The sequence below is a fragment of the Leuciscus leuciscus genome, assembly GCF_965113295.1.
Source record: "Leuciscus leuciscus genome assembly, chromosome: 15".
NCBI lineage: Eukaryota > Metazoa > Chordata > Actinopteri > Cypriniformes > Leuciscidae > Leuciscus > Leuciscus leuciscus.
Genome location: NC_138739.1, coordinates 13,271,542 through 13,289,729, shown reverse-complemented (window position 1 = coordinate 13,289,729; position 18,188 = coordinate 13,271,542). Strand labels below are relative to the sequence as shown.

The 18,188-nt window shown below is 34.1% G+C and overlaps 1 protein-coding gene and 2 long non-coding RNA genes across 5 annotated transcripts in view; 1 reads left to right on the top strand and 2 right to left on the bottom strand.

Moving 5' to 3' along the window:
• Window positions 1-18,188, top strand: part of LOC309476065 (uncharacterized protein) — a 120,525-nt gene that overhangs the window by 65,997 nt on the left and 36,340 nt on the right. The window lies entirely within an intron of this gene.
• Window positions 1-18,188, bottom strand: part of LOC309476378 — an 83,697-nt gene that overhangs the window by 58,432 nt on the left and 7,077 nt on the right. The gene's annotated exons all lie outside the window — the stretch shown is intronic.
• LOC309476348 lies at window positions 2,078-7,442 on the bottom strand. The gene is made up of 3 exons (XR_014198035.1): window positions 7,005-7,442; window positions 3,508-3,575; window positions 2,078-3,419 (listed from the first exon to the last, which is right to left on the bottom strand). It is a non-coding gene; the product is annotated as an uncharacterized lncRNA (long non-coding RNA).

The following is an 18,188-nucleotide window of genomic DNA, read 5'->3' as shown; positions in this document are numbered from 1 at the left end:
ATTTCATGGTAAAATAGAGAGTAACTCGTGATTTTCAAATTGTTGTATATATTTATTCAGTTCTCAGTTATAGTGTATGGGGAAAAGTACAACTTTAAAACCGTGTATGATCTCATAGTTTACTGAAGTTCAGCTTCTGAGTCAAACTGAAACCTGCTGCGGGTTCTTTCTTTCTTTCTTTCTTTCTTTCTTTCTTTCTTTCTTTCTTTCTTTCTTTCTTTCTTTCTTTCTTTCTTTCTTTCTTTCTTTCTTTCTTTCTTTCTTTCTTTCTTGTGGTTTGATCAGATTATTTCTCTTGCTGGAAATAATTACTAAAACTACAGTAGCACTGCGTATCAAAGCATGAGTATAAGAGTATGAATATGTGTATTCCCTTGAATATCAATAGCCTTACTATTTCATATTTCACAGTAATATCACAGTTCAATTTCATATCTTTTAAGGTTTTCAGGACTCTCTTTCACTTCTTTTGATGAGTATTTTGCACACATGGTCTGAATTAAGAGTCAAACATGAAAATGCTCCAGAAGGACAGAACATTTACATAATAAGTCCTTGTGTTACAAACAATGCAAAGTCTGTTGAAGTTTTAGGAGATCATTTCATCAATCAATCTCTGAATATCTCACTTCAAACTGTTTGTCCGCTGGGATTTTCTGATTATTCTCAAAGGAAAACTAGAGGGAAAGACTCAATCCTGCTGAAAATGAATCATCTTCTCATGCTGACAGACACATACTCCACAATACTCTCCTCTTCAGCTCTCTGTAAAACACATCACACAACATAAGATATATAAAAAAAAAAAATAATTAGGCTATATCTGTGTTTAAATAAATAAATAAATAATATATATATATATATATATATATATATATATATATATATATATATATATATATATATATATATATATATATTAGGGGTGTAACGGTTCACAAAATTCATGGTTCGGTTCGATACGATACACTTGTGTCACGGTTCGGTACGTTTTCCATAGGCTATACAGCAAAAATAAATAAATGCCAGAGAAATTTCCTTGAATTAATTTTTTTTTTTTTTATTATTTTATTTAATGAAACTAACATCATAAAGTATGATTTTTATTTATTTATTTTTTTTGTTGCTTTTTTTACTGAGCAATAATGGAGCTATACTTGACTCTTCTTATGAGCATATAAAACAAAACAGCTCCTTGGACAAAATGAAATGTAATATTGTAGTAGTAGGCTAGTTATAAACAAAGGTTTATTTTAGTTCAGATTAACATTTGAGGGCAGCAATTTGTCAAAATAAAACAGACGTAATGTTACTTGAAAGCATTATAGCCCACTATTCCTGACAAACTTCCATACCGTGCAGTTAGTGTTACTACAGTAAATCCATTCCACGGTGAATGTTGCTGATCTGTGGACACCGGCCAGTTCATTCATGGCACGATGTTTATTCCTGGTTTCCACGTCAGCGCTGTTTGATCCGTGAATAACAGAGAAATGTGCATGTTTCTCACTAGATCTCGCAGCGATGTTATTACTTAAGTGGCGAATTCAAAAAGCATTTGAAATTCAAATGCTTTCTTTACTGGTCTGGATCTCTTAGCGCTGTGTGGTGTTGCTTGATCAGGCTCGCACATAGGGCTCGCGAGTCCCGCTTCACAGGTCAAAACTGATAAACGGTCCACACAAACACAATAAGAGTAGCTCAGTTTCGTTCCTTACATTGCATTTGCCAGTTGATGTTGTGGTCGCGCCAGCCTATATGAGCGCGCTTGCCACCCGCGACGCGCCTTCATTTGAAATAACGAAATTTTGGTCGGCAGAAAAAATGGTCCAGCGGGTTCGGTACGTAATGCGTACCGAAAACCGTACCGAACGGTTCGATACGAATACGCGTATCGTTACACCCCTAATATATATATATATATATATATATATATATATATATATATATATATATATATAATAGTTTTTATAAATAAATTTGTGTCTGAATACAGAAGAGTTTGAGTTTCTTCCTCCCTTTAAAAGTTAATGTGTTTGTTTATTGTTCTTTCTTTTGCACAACTAAATGGTTACCCAGCTAACACAGTTACGTTGTGAAGACGTAACCGGACCGGACCATATTCGTCGTAGCGACGTGCCACATAACGTTCCAGTGACGTAACTTTGTGATTCCCATAATCGTCGTGGCGACGTTATAGTGGTACGTCGCAAGAACGTGATGAGTACGTCTTAATAACCAAACTGGCACGTTGCGAGGATGTAACATCAAAGGACCATATTAGTCATTGCGACGTTCCACATAACGTTCCAGCAAAGTAACTTTGTGATTCCTGTATTCGTCGTGGCGACGTTATAGTGGTACGTCGCTGGAACGTGGCAGGTACTTCCTAACGACCAAAATACCACGTCCGCATTTATTTTTAATATACTTCTCACCTTTAGTCCTGGGAATGAAGATGTGCTTGATCCATAACATTGAAATCCACATAGAACTGATAAACTCAAACATTTCATTCTCTGCTGTAAAACCTTATAGGGAATTGTGTATTGTTTTCTGTTAATACGTTTAGGGATCAATACAGATATGTAATGGAAACCAATACAAACTTGTATTAAATTCTAAATAGAAAATGGCCCAAAACCACACTGCAATAATTTATTAATCAGCATTTATTCAGTGTTTCTTTGTACAAACTAAACCAATACATTTTGAACATTAACGATTTTTTAACCATGTTAACAAGTAATGAGTACAGAAATGTAACATCAATTAATTAATCAAAAAACATAATCAATGAATAATGTAACCAACTATTAAAATGTTTTATTCTTTTTACTGAAAAAAAAAGTGTTTGATATTCTTATTGATATACTCTCTATAATTTGGCGGATAAACAATAAAGACCTTAAAAAAAAGAAATGAAAAGATTCAGCATTTTCTTTATTATTAATTTTATTAGCAGAAATAGGTTCAGTTGTTTCCTGTAGTGTCCTATGAGGCTCCTGCTACAAATGTCTGGTGGTGATGTGCTTCATTGCTTCACTACCAGTAGCTAAACCTGAACAATGTGACAATTACCTAAGATCTATAGTCCTTGAGCTTCTCTGAAGCTAACAAATAAAATACAAATATTGCTCATAAAGAGTAAAGATATGTAAAAGGAACAATATAGATTTCTAGCATTTCTCCTGTATTATTTCGCCCACCAAAATATACATAAAGAGTTTTTTGTTCAAGAAAATGAGCATGATGACTGTGTCCCAGCTGTGGAAACCACTCTTTCAGACAGTGTTGAGGAGGCAGAAGGAGATGATGGAGAGCTGTGGGAGAAGAGGATGAGTTTCTTTCTTACCCCACCAGTGGAGGGCAGGGTCTTCTGAGGCAAAGAGAGGAGGATGGTCTCTCTCTATATATTGCTGGAAAATAAAAATAAAATGTACCATACTATTGTAGTCAGGTTTATAGTTTTTTGTTAGAAAGGAATAAGAAAATTGTCTAACTTACGTATTCCTCCTCCTCCTCCTCTTCCTTATCCCGAGCTGCACTGTCACCTCATCGTCCTTCTTAGGCAGCTAAAACAGAGGAGTACTTTATTAATGTTGCTAATATAATGGAGTTTTCGAAAATACAGTAAAAACAGTAATATTGTGACTATCATTAAAATGTAAAATAGCTGTTTTCTATTTTAATGTATTTTAAAATGTAATTTATTCCTGTGATCAAAGCTGAATTTTCAGCATCATTACTCCAGTCTTCAGTGTCACATGATCCTTCAGAAATCATTCTAATATGATGGTTTGATGCTCAAGAAACATTTATGATTATTATCAGTGTTGAAAACAGTTGAGCTGCTTAAGATTTTTGTGTAAACCATGATGCCCTTTTCAGGATTCTTTGATCAATATAAAGTTCAAAGAAAAGTTTGAAAGTTAAATCTTATAACATTATAAAATTCTTTACTGTCACTTTTGATCAATTTAATCCATTCTTGCTATTATTGTTTTCCAAAATCTTACTGACCCCGGCCCTAACATTTGAATTGTGTACACAAAAACATGAAGCAGCATAACTGTTTTCAACATATTAGATAATAATCAGAAAAATTCATTGAGCATCAAATCATCATATTAGAATGATTTGTGAAGGATCATGTGACACTGAAGACTGGAGTAATGATGCTGAAAATTCAGCTTTGATCACAGGAAAACATTGCAATTTACAATATATTCACATATGTTATTTTAAATGTTAATATTATTTCACAATATTATTGTTTTGCTGTATTTTTAATCAAATAAATGAGTCAGTAATATAGGTAAAAATATGGTGGGGGAAAATGGATAAGCTTCCTCAGTTCTCCCTGAATTTCCCACTTCTCTGTCAGCAACTTCCTTAAGAAATGTTGAAATCGTAGAGCTTCCCCTCTGTTGTAGAGGGGTTATTTTGTCGCTGCTAAAATAACATAACATGTATCAATATTTCTTTACCGTGAAAGATCAAAACGCATCTAAACTAGTTTCAGACAATTTAGCTCAGTGTAAGTGACGTCATCGATTAACAGCACATAGCTGCTACATTTATGTTATGGGACATTCTACCAGAAACGTACATTATCTGTCCTTGAATTGTTACAGTGAATAAAAAAGTATTTCATCCAAAAATTTCTAAAACTGGCTCATAGTTGATTTCTGTGAGTTGTTCTGTAAAGGAATATGTCATTCATTAGGTTCTCAGATATTTTTTTCTTTATTAAAAACACTTTTGAAAATTACAAATCCTGTCCATGTCCTTGTCCTCAGCCAAATTGGAGCTACAGCTTTCATAGTTTTGTTATGCTACAAACTGTTATTTAAAAAAAAAAAAACTCATCAATAACAAGTTTAAGCTGTTATCATTCACATCAACTGATCAAAAACATAAAATTATATATAAATTCTACAAATAAATTCTATTTTACAACTGTCCCCATGTTTTGGTCAGTCCTGTCACGTTTACATAAAACTCTACATAAAATGTGTGAAATACACCTTTAAGGGTATCACTCAGAGGAAGTGACATCATTTGACCCAGGTGAAGCTTACATTGATTAAGGCTGAATTGTTTCATTGAATTGTATGATTTTAAGCTTGTTTTTGTATGTTTTTTTTAGGAAGACGAGCTAAAGGGTCAGGCCCTGTCACGGTTAAACATTCCAGAAAATAATGAAAATGTTTTAAATCCAAAACATGTCTAAAAAGGTTATTGAAATTCCTTGCTTGCATGTTAACAGTTTTTATGCTAGCATGCTAGCAGGCTGAGTAATGGCAGTTTACAATGGCCAACCGTCAGGCCCTGTCACATCAGGCCCTGTCACATTCCTGTGTGACACGGCCTTACAAATTAATGTTATTGTTCTTTTTTATTACATTTATTGCATATGTTATGTATTTAACGCATGCAATAGTAAAATGAAGGCCAAGGTGCTTGATTTTTATACAACTGTGGCCATGGAAGTGATTTAAACACCTAAATTCAATTATTTGGAGGGCTGTCCCAATACTTTTGGCAATATTATGTATGTCCTTGGCTGAATTTTACCATAGTCTAATATTACTTTAACATTAAAATTATAATAATAATTTTAAAAAGAAATGCCAATCAAAACTTAAATAAAGAACACAAAACATAACTTTTTCTGCATCATCAAAATCCATAAAGTCAGTCCTGTCACAGTACCGTCAGTCCTGTCACGCCATGGTCAGTCCTGTCACACAGGAAATTATGATAAAAGTGTACTATTTGAGGAAATATTAATTAATTAATCTCTTTAACTGTGTAGATGAAGGTGGGGGTATATATCCACTACTATGTTTTTATAAAAATCTCCTATGTAAAGGTAGTTATTTTACAACTATATGAGTGCCTGCGGGTATTCTGTGATTTTGTGTACTACAGTTGACCGAAAAGTTACTTATATTTCTTAAAGGAATTATAAAACCATGTTAGATACAATCAGGGACATGTGATCAATAAGAAAATGCTATCTGTATCAAAGAAATTCATTAGGAAACCATTCTAACATATACAAATTTGTCTGTGACAGGGCCTGACATTTTAGGGGTGAAATGCGTATAAAAATGTATTTTATTTAATCATAAAAACATGCTGAGATGGGATGATATGTGTTTCTCATAGTTTAACATGTCCTCCATATGTCTCAACGTTCAGATTTGTGACCCTGGATCACAAAACCAGTCTTATGTTGCACGGGTATATTTGTGGCAATAGCCAACAAAAGATTGTATGGGTCAAAATTATAGATTTTTCTTTTATGCCAAAAATCATTAGGATATTAAGTAAAGATCATGTTCCATGAAGATATTTTGTAAATTTCCCACCTTAAATATGTAAAACATTTATTTTTGTGAATGGATGCAGCACTATCGCCAATAGAAATGGACAACTTTAAAGGCGATTTTCTCAATATTTCGATTTTTCTGTATCCTCAGATTCCAGATTTTCAAATAGTTGTATCTCGGCCAAATATTGTCCTATCCCAACAAACCATACATCAATGGAAAGATTATGTATTCAGCTTTCAGATGATGTATAAATCTCAATTTAAAAAAAATTACCCATAAGACTGGTTTTGTGGTCCAGGGTCACATTTAAGAAAAATATATTTTTTCCCCCAAGATTTTTTAAAGTGGAAATGTACGTTTCTGGTAGAATGTCCCTTATATCAGTTTGTTAAATAAATTAGTCAACTTCCAATCACATATTCAACTGCACATCATAACCTCTTATCTACACAAAGATGTGATTATAAGCCCAAACTTTTGTAAATAAGAGCTTTAGGTTAGCCTCTCTTCTGAAAACGGTTGAGATGCTAACGGACTTTTTCGAAGACACTAACCATTTCTACAAAGTAGCCTAAATATTCAACAGATGTAATAACACGTAAGAAAAGTGTCAGGAACAGTTGTGTATATTATGTGTGTGATTTTAGAGACTAAACTCACCTGAAAGCAGTGAAAACAACAGCAAGAGAGGGAGCTTTGCTGATATCCGTTTTGTTGCGGCGCCGTTTCCATGGCAACTCTGCGCCGCTCCAGGGTTTGAAAGCTACTCAAATGTTCAGCCCGCACGCTCATAAAACACGTCAGTCACGCAGCATTTACATAAATAAACATGTAGAATTAACACATTACATAAATACAAATCTCATGAATTTAAAACTCATTTTTAAGTTCTTCAAGTTTGAAGTTCAGTTTGAAGATTTTTTTAATTGTTGTTTTTACGAACACCCAACCTCCTTAATAATAATACAAATAATAATAATAATAATAATAATTATATACAAACGTTTATATTTATGACAAGGTTGTGAGGACGTCGTGGTAAAGTTCCATTTTTTTAGAATCTTGACTAACGTTCCAGAAACGTTGTGGGCACGTCCTCAAAAGCACGTCCTCACGTCGCTAGTTTATCCCATGGAGAACGTTGTAAAGACGTGGTCCACTGGTCACCAGATAACTTTCCAGATCATTTCAATTATATAAATAAATGCATTACAAATATTATCCTAGTGATAATATGCCATTTGGATATTATATGGAACATTTACTTAATTCATCAAAGATTTTATTAAGTTATCTGGTGACCAGTGGACCACGTCTCTACAACGTTCTCCATGGGATAAACTAGCGACGTCTTTTGAGGACGTGCCCACAACGTTTCTGGAACGTTAGTCAAGATTCTAAAAAAATGGAACTTTACCACGACGTCCTCACAACGTTGTCATAAAGTAATGTCACGCTGACCAAATGACGACTAACTGACGACGTCATCACAACGTACTGTGTTAGCTGGGTAGTTGTATTTTATTCACATTTCCCTGCTGTCTGCAGCACTTTTAGAACATTTTATTTATTTATTTTAATATTAAAATATATTTTAGTGTTTCTCAGTTGCTTTAAAAATGTATTCCAGTACAAATGACCAATTATTTGCTAAAAATATAATATATAATGTGATCAATCACAATATGAAAGTAACATAATCTGACTCCTTTAATTTAACTCTGTTACATCAAAGCCATAAGACAATAAATCAACTATCACTTTTACTCAAATATCAAAAATATATTTAGGATTTATATTTAGCTTCTTTTGGAAAAAAATTAAAGAAAGAAAATATTTGATATGTGATGCTGATTATAGAAACACAATCACACACTGATCTCCATCTGACTCACTGCTGAAATGATACAAACACACACAACAGAAACTAATGATAAATGATCTTACCGATGTTTGTGTGTTTCTTTCATAGAACGATGGATGAAGTAACATAACAACAGAAGTTTTCTCATCTTCACGAATCTGAACTGTTTGAACAAAAGTTAATACTTATTTATTCTTTTTTTTTGTACAAGGTGTTTTTTAGGGCTGACAACGTTTTTTTAAAAGTCTACTATAATAATAATCATTAAGTTGTCTTGAAAAAGCCAACTTACTGATATTGTACTCAAGCTTATTATTATTCTCTTTAGACTAAATTTTCAATTGCTACTCCTCCTAGACTTTTCAAGTTACATCCACCAAACTTGGCTCAGACCTTCAGACTGTTCTGACTCGAGTTGCTATATCTTTTCAGACTTACAGTTTTCCTAAAAATTTCAACTAAAACTCAGGAAAATCCCATTGTCTTTCATTGCAGAATGCTCAAATTGAGCCAAGGCTACGGTGGCCCAGTAGTGCACAACACAAAAACTCAAATCTAAACTCTCTGAAGCCTGGACTCAATTAAACTACCATTCTATGTACTAATAACTCTATCTATCTATCTATCTATCTATCTATCTATCTATCTATCTATCTATCTATCTATCTATCTATCTATCTATCTATCTATCTATCTATCTATCTATCTATCTATCTATCTATCTGTCTGTCTGTCTGTCTGTCTGTCTGTCTGTCTGTCTGTCTGTCTGTCTGTCTAATCTATCTTTCTTTCTAACTAATCTTTCTTTCTATCTAACTAATCTTTCTATCTATCTTTCTTTATAACTAATCTTTCTTTCTGACCTTTCTTTCATTCTAACTAATCTTTCTTTCTTTATAACTAATCTATCTTTTTTTAACTAATCCATCTGTCTTTCTTTCTAACACATTTTTCTTACTTTTCTTTCTTTCTTTCTTTCTTACTTTTCTTTCTTTCTTTCTTTCTTTCTTTCTTTCTTTCTTTCTTTCTTTATAACTAATCTATCTTTTTTTTAACTAATCTGTCTTTCTTTCTAACACATTTTTCTTACTTTTCTTTCTTTTTCTTTCTTTCTAAGTAATCTTTCTTTCTTTTTTAACTATTCTTTCTTTCTTTCTTTCTTTCTAACTAATCTTCCTTTCTTTCTAACTAATCTTTCTTTCTTTCTTTCTTTCTTTCTTTCTTTCTTTCTTTCTTTCTTTCTTTCTAACTAATAGTTCTTTCATTGAAACTAATCTATCAATCTATCTATCTTTCTAACTAATCTTTCTTTTTCTTTCTAACTAATCTTTTTCTTTCTTTCTAACTATTCTTTCTTTCTAACTAATCTGTCAAACTTTAAACAACTTTAAACTTCAAAGTACTTTAAACTTCAAACTACTTTAAACTTTTTCAAACTCAGTGGTCCGGCTTTCTCAAGCCAACTTTAAGTTTGTCTCAACAAACTTTTTTTCTAGTTATTATTGTTATTTGTTATAACACTTGTTAAAAGCAGCAGGAAACACTTGCCTTTCGAGTCAGTTTTTCTGTGCTTCTTGCAGATCCAGAAGATCCCGAATCCTGCAACAATCATCAGAGATCCAGCAGAGATCAACAATATCAGAGACACTGAGACTGGAGGAACTGAAGGAGAGAGTGTGTCCGGTGCTGTAATGATAAAGAAAGAAGTGAACGCATCAGTCTGATCTCCAACAGAAGACAGAGATCAGGTCAGTAAATACACACATATATCATTAGTGCTGTTGTACCTGCACATGTGTGACAGAGTGTGTTGATGTCCAGATGTGTGGTCTGGTTGCTGATGGGATTGTTCAGCACACAGCTGTAGGTGTTTTTATCCTGATATTCCACCTCCAGAGGTAGAGAGAGACTGATGCTGAGATCACACACACTGATGCTGGACAATACACTGATTCCTTTGTACCAGGAGAGAGTCGCATCACACACATTCAACACTGATGAACACACCAATGAACAATTTGATGATGATGATGATGATGATGATGATGAACAGTCTCTGCTGATGATAGGAACAGGCAGACGAGCTGGAAAATATAAGAGAATAAAGAGAAAAAAAGAGCTGGAAATCATTAGAGCATAAAAAGGAATATGGATAAACTTTATAAAAAATGCTTTGTTTAATGCGTGAATGTTTAATACTACGTGTGTTTGTCATCTCACACAGTGAAATTTAAAATATTTTACAATGTTAATAGTTTCAGTAAAATAAAAAAAGAATATCTGAACATTTAGACAAATGATCTCGACTCACCATAGACAGAAACACTGAATGATTTTAATGTTAGTTTCGCTCCATTTATCTCTAGTAGATAAACTCCAGTATGTTCAGTTGTGGTGTTTGTGATGGTCAGAGATCCAGTTTGATCGTCCAGCTTCAGTCTGTCTCTGAATCTCCCATCAGGAACATCATATGTGGAGAAGATTTGCTTCTCTTTGCTGATTTTAGCTATCAGAGAGTTTTCATCTCCAAATGTCCACAGTATATCATCATCTTCATGTATTTCAGTAACATCAGTGTTTAGAGTAACAGAATCTCCCTCCATCACTGACACTGAATCACCAAACACACCTGATGATGAACAAACAGATGTTATGCTGACTGATGTTTCTGATGACAAAGCCTGAAATCACCTGTAGATTTTATCATTTAAAATGTAAAGTTAAAAACATTCAGAAAAGCAGCAAAAACAAAAATGGACAGACAAGCACTTAGGACTGGTTGGATCACTTAACTTTTGCACAAATAAGGATTCAATTAAATGTATATCTTATAGCTGTATATCACTGCAAGTGTAAAATGTCAACTGTCAACTGTATTTATAAACTGCTACTGTAACAGAGAGACCGAGATCAAGCAGACAGAGAAAACATTGCAGAAGCGATTACGAATTGCCTGAAAATATATTTAAAGTAGCAATGAATGGAGTAATATGGAAGCATCTTTTCTGAAAATAGGAGAGATGATAGCTTATTGTTACTTTTCTTATGCAATAATTATTGTTATTATTATTATTACTTTTATAAATGTCAATTTTAAACAAGCACAAGACCTAACAAGTAATAAATATTCCAGGCTATTTAATACGCTAAAAACATAAATGCATTATTCCAGATATGAACTCAAAGCAGACAAAAACAGCAACAACTTTTGTCATGCGACTTCATTAATTAATATAATTAAAAAACAGGTTCAAAGTTAATCTTAAATGTAAATGAACACCAATGTGTGATGTAAATCTCCTTTCTTCAAAGTTTACAGTTTGGCACAACAGAATTAGCTAAAACATGATTTAAGACGAACTCTTATAGTGCAACACATCCTTAATCTGTAGTTTGTTTTAGAGGAAAACCTTTGTATAAAGTTACATAATTTACTAAAAATAAATACATGATAATCATTGCAGATTGAAAGTACAAGTTTAATTGTGCTGCATATTTCCGTGAATCCATTAAAAAAAATAAAATAATTTGAAAGCTATACTCAATCAATGTTCTTGCTTTTTTTTTTTTTTGCCTCCAGAGCATAAACAGACATTTGCATTCACCATTATTTTCTATGACTTTTAACATTTTATTTCAGTTTAAAATTCTAAACAGACACTGAATTTAAAGTAAGTAGATTTCACAATAGTCATGATTCATCAGATTCACATGATACACAGCAGATGAAAAAAAACCTCAAAAATAAGACATGGAAATGATTTATAACTCACCGATCAAATTACACCAGCAAGACCAGAAAACAAACACGTGAAACATTTCCTTCAGTTATTCAATGTCCGATCTAATAAAAGTACCTGCTAAACATACAGCAGAAGTGTTATGTATTCTGTGAATCCTCCCACGACACAGTGTGACCCTCCTAGTTTCACAACCCTGCATTTGCATAATATACTATACTAGTTCATCTTGCTGATATTAAGACTTTAACTGTTCTTAATGGGTGAAATATTCCAAATTTTTGTCATTGAACTTGCTTTTTGTAAGATACCTTCGGAAAAAAGGGTACAAAAGCTGTCACTGGGGTGGTACCCTTTCAAAAGGTACCTTATTAACCCATTAAAGGAACAGTTCACTTAAAAATTAAAATTCTGTCATCATTTACTCAACCTCAAGTTGTTTCAAACCTGTCTGAATTTCTTTCTTCTGCTGAAGACAAAATAAGATATTTTGAAAAATGCTGGTAACCAGACAGCTTTTATTTTTTTTCTCCCATACTATGGAAGTCAATGGGGTACATAAACTGTCTGATTTTTAAGTGAACTATTCCTTTAAGGGCACATATTAGTATTGTAAATGTACATATAAGTGCTTAAAGTGTACAGGTAAATATTACGGACATGGTACATATTAGTACCTTTTGAAAAGGTACGGCCCCAGTGACAGCTTCTGTGCATTTTTGTATCTTTTCTGACAGTGTAGTGCCTGACTGTGTTAAATGGATAAAAGTAAAAGAATATTGTGTGAATTGTGGATCAACTACATTTCATGGTACAACCCCATTTCCAGAAAAGTTGGGACATTTTGTAAAAAAGTCAAGAGTCTGTGATTTGTTAATTCTACTTCACCTTTAATTGACGAAAAGTCGATTAAGTACAAATTACAAAGAAATTCTTACAAAGAAAAGAAGTCCAATGTTTTCACTGACCAACTTATGTGTATTTTGTAAATATAGACACATTTTGATGGCTGCACACACTTCAAATAAAGTTAGGAGAGATGCAAAATGAAAGAGAAAAGATTATAGAACATCCGAGTTAAACTGTTTTGAGACAGCCCACAATAAGTAGGTGAACTGGTAGTTGAGGGTACTGTAACCGTATTTGAGTATAAAAAGAAGCATCCGCAAAAGATGGGTCATGGTTCACCACTTTGTGCCAAATATCATGAGAGAATTCTCAAACAATTAAAAAAATCACATTTCTCAATGCAGGATTTTTTTGTTGTTGTTGTTGGTATTTCACCATCTACCATACATAATACTGTGGAAAGATTTAGGGAATCCAGAGAAATCTCAGTCCGTGTAGTGCAAGGCATGAGACCTCTGTTGAATGTGTGTGACCTTTGACCCCTGATCTGCTAATGCATCAAGAAATGCAACTTGAATCTCTGTTACTCAAGGAAAGGTGATGTGACAGTAAACTTGCATCTGTCCTAACTTTTTTTTGCATTTTACGAAATGTCCCGATTTTTCTGGAAATGCCAGAAAGCCTAACTAGTGATTTTAAAATGATGTATATTTTTTTCTACATTTTTAGGGAATGGAAAACCCCAAAGTACATAGATAAAATCGTCTGCCACTTCACAGTGCAGTTTCACTGAAGTTCATCTTCTGAGTCAGACTGAAACTCCTGCGGTCGGTTTTCTACAGAAATGTGGTTTTGTCTGTTGGTGGACAAACATTTTGCAGGTGAGAATGTGTTTTCAGTGCATGAGTGTTTAGCTTGTAGGTGAAGAGCTTCTTCCTGTCCTGATACTATTATCAGATTTTAGACACTTTAATCTACTGGAGAAAAACAAACAAGATGAGCAACTGTTTGACACAGAGGGAGAGAAACAGTAACACAATTATCATATTTAACTGTTCAAAAGTTTAGAATGTGTTTCTTTTTCTTTTCTTTCAAATTTCCACCTGTGGGGAAAAAGACAGTCTGCCAGAGCTTGGTTGGAGGGAGAAAGTTGAAGCGTGGATCTATTTTCAAAGTTGTATATCAAATTGGGTTAAAAAAACACCCTGTGACACAGGTGCTCAGATAAACTACAGGACTAAAACTATATTTACACACAGAATAAACAAGACACCAGTGAGTGAAATGGGTAAGAAAGGAACAGATTAACAGGAAGAAAACACACGGAAGAGAGAAATTTCAAACTAAAAGTCCTTGAGTAACTTCAACATAATAGTCCTGAACGCAACAGAACACACACAGCTGGAGCCTGAGAAACTGTTGTTAATGTGGTTTATTGAACATCTGATTGTATGGGGGTGATTGTATGAGGATGTGGATAGGACGTTCATTGAATTGCACAAGATGATCCATTAGATTAATTTAAGTTTGTATGAAGAGTGAATGTGTAAATCAATGATGTTCTTTTTGTTTGTTTGTATGTTACTTTATGATTCCAGACATATTTCTCTACTCACAATCTTTAAAGAACTATTTCACAGTTTTAGGAGCTTCTGTCATTAGTGAGTATAATTTAGTAATTCACAGCATTTTCCTTTGAGGATGTTAAAATACAGTTTAATATTGTTAAATCGATCCAATAAATGAAAACGTGAGCTCTGACTCCGTATTAAAACATAACTGAGATCATCTATCACCTTCACATGCACATCAAGTGACAACATTTACACATTATGTCACATGACTCCTAGGCCTCGTTTACACTGTCAGTGAAATGTGACCCAATTCCGATTTTTTGCTCATATGTGACAGAGATCCGATGTGTTCTATGACAGTGTAAACAGGAAAAAAACACATGCATTCGGGTATTTCGAGATTGGTTTCAGGCCTCACTGATTCTCGGACCCACTGCTCCTCGTTAAAGCCAATATGCTCCCACCAGTCCTGAGATCTCTCTCACACAGTAACTGAAGCATATGTGCAATGATGGCACTTTTCGTCCTCCGCCTCAAAATAATGGTGATGTTTGGCGAACTTTGCATATATCGCAGAGCTAGCATCAAGCATATTTCACGTCCTCCCATCTGTGCAAGAGAATTTAACCCTCTAAGCATGCGCAATGTTTCAGTTAGTATGGCAAGTGTAAACACGTGAATCGGATTTGGGTCACAGTTGAAAGAACGTGTAAACGGACGGTCAAACAAATCGGATAAAGGTAACAAATCAGAATTGGGCATCAAGACCTGCAGAGTAAACAAGGCCTTAGTCTTAAAGTAACCTGTTGCATAGTGCTGTAATACTGTTTTAGCTGCTGTTATTCAAAACCCACCAGATGGCGCCACTCAATATCGAGAATGAAAGTGATGACAATAAATATGACTCAAAGACAGTCAATGTAATAACAATAATTGTTTCTATTTATCACTTTTGGTCCTATAGCAGGAATAAGTGTTGTTATTCTGCTGATGTAATTTACTATCACCACAGCAATTCACAGAAAATATGTATTTTTATTCTAGTTAAGTCAAGCCAGCTTCATTTATACAGCGCTTTTAACAATATAGATTGTTTCAAAAAGCAGCTTTACAATGATAATAGGAAATTAAAGTAAAAGAGATTGTTTTGGCTTTACAGCAGCTCTAGAATAAAGTTATTGTTGATTGATTGATTCACTTCCATTGTAAAGATCATTAGTTATTAACTTAGGGGCTGCTAACACGACACCGTTCTAACAGAAAACCCTAACACCCATCAGCACAAAACAGTGTCTGGTGGCTTGAAAACGCAATTACGTGTATTAAGTGTTCAGTCTGTAGGTATGCACGTTTGAATATATATGTGCGCAGGCGTATAGTCTTTCTTTACAAATTGATCTCAACAAATTACTTGTCTGGCCTTAAATATGTATAATACAGAATTATTTATTGCTTCCACGTATCCATGTGAACTGACACTTCAGGACTGCGTTGTCGTCAGGATTTATGGGATGTGTTCCCGGTTCGGGCTGACCTAATCTATGCAGCCTAACATTGAATTATAAAAGTCTATAATGTGTTATGTGAATGCTAGGTCAAAGAGATGTGTCTTTAATCTAACTTTGAACTGACAGAGTGTGTCTGCTTCCCAGACAATGTTAGGAAGACTGTTCCAAAGTTTTGGTGCTAAACAGGAGAAGGATCTACCGCCAGCAGTCGATTTTGATATTCTAGATATTATCAACTGGCCGGAATTTTGAGATCGCAATAGACGTGAAGGACTATAATGCGTTAAGAGCTCGCTTAAGTATTGCGGAGCTAAACCATTTAGTGCTTTGTAAGTAATCAGCAATATTTTAAAATGTATACGATGTTTAATAGGGAGCCAATTCAGGGAGCCAATGCAATTCCAATAAACCAAAGTAGGCCTAATCTGTGTTTAATTGAGCTTGTCATTGTTATTATTATTGTTGTTATTATAAACAGGCATCATGAGGCAGTGCAGTGATCAGTTAGTTGTCTCATTTATTTAGTTTATTATAGTGATGGGAGAAACAAAGCTTTTCAAAACTTTTAATCAATTTAACCAATTGCTTCGAAAAAATTACTCTCTGTTTTGAAGTGCTTGATCTCCACACACTGGTGACCCCTGCTGGTCAGAACTGTGGAAATGCAGCGAAAACTCAGTCCAAAAGTGCATATAAACACCTGTTACAAAACAATTGTAAACATTATTGAAGGTGTAATCTGTTAAAGGCAATTAACCAGAGGTGGGTAGAGTTTCCAAAAACTGTACTCAAGCAAAAGTACAAGTACTTATATAAATATTTACTCAAAGTAAAAGTAAAAGTAATAATCTTAATATTTACTTGATTAAGAGTAAAAAGCATCCAATGAAAACACTACTCAAGTAGCTAGTAACATGATATTATTTAGATATTTTTATTTAAATGACAATTATTATTATCATAATTACTATCTTTGCAACAAAAACAGAAGAGACAAGCATTATTTCTGCCATCTGTAGCCCAAAAATCATTGCCTGTCCTTTGGTTTGTATAATAGTAACTTATACAACTACATTTGGATTATTAGACAATGTGGAAATAAAGTGACTCAGCAGTTTTGCATTCACATTACTGCACACACATTACCGTGGGATGGCGGGTGTTCATTTCATAAACTGTGGACAATGGTGGCTTATTTAATGTATAAATGTCCAAAAAACGTGTAATGTCAGGCTTTGTAGTAGTGCTATCGTGGCGTAATAATCTGTTGGTTGTAAAATGTATTAAGTTAAATGAAATCGAATATATCGTCCTGTGGAATCATTCATTCACAGACAGCTTACGAAGATGTTCAAATAATAAAGATCTTCATTGCTGGCAAAAATATGATGCATTTGCAGATTTGCTTTCACTTGACTGTATTTCACAAAACAGCTTCTGTCAAATAAAAAAATCAAATCAAATCAAGTTTTATTTATAAGGCATATTTAAAATCAACTTTAGTTGGCCAAAGTGCTGAATCCATCAAAAACAGTCAAATTAATGTCAGAGGTTAAACTAGTTACCAATCGCGCATCTTTGCTAACATACACAGATTGACAGCTAAACAAAACGCTAAATAATACACCAGACTTTTGGCTGTGAATGAAAGAGGAGAGATACAGTAGCTGTATTCACATGGACCGTAATAATCTGATTGTCACTGGACTAGTATCACAGTCGGATTAAAACAGTCACATGATGTAACCACGTCGCTCTAGTTGGGCTCACGTCGGCGGCAGTTCACCTGATTGATGATGAATCTGTGTCGGGGCCGTCGGTGAGAGAGATCGCTCTGATTGGCTGTTCAGTTTAGTGACTGATTCAGTGCACAAGAATAAATGCAAAAGTTTTGAAGCGAGTGAACAGCGCGGAGGCTCCGCCCTCTTTCACGTTTTTCCAGTTAATTTCCTCTGTTGGAGGCCGTGGAGGTCAGACGTCCGTGAGTGAAAACATAAGCACACAGCTGTTTATAGTAGAAAATGAAACGAGACGTGCATACTTTTTTTTAATGTTTAATATGGCAAACTGTAAGAATGAGAAATTAGAAAATGCTGGACAGTCTGGTTGAAGACAGGACCTTGCTGGAAATTACCACTTGAACTCACCATTTGAGACAAAAGTCTCACCTCAGAATACATCTCTCTCCCTCTTCCCCCACCCTCTCTCTCTTATGCTAAAATCACATGAGATTTACACACAATCTATATGGTTTAATGTTAACAATTGTCATCTAGTTTTATAAATGTTTGGTATCATTTGAAATGTCT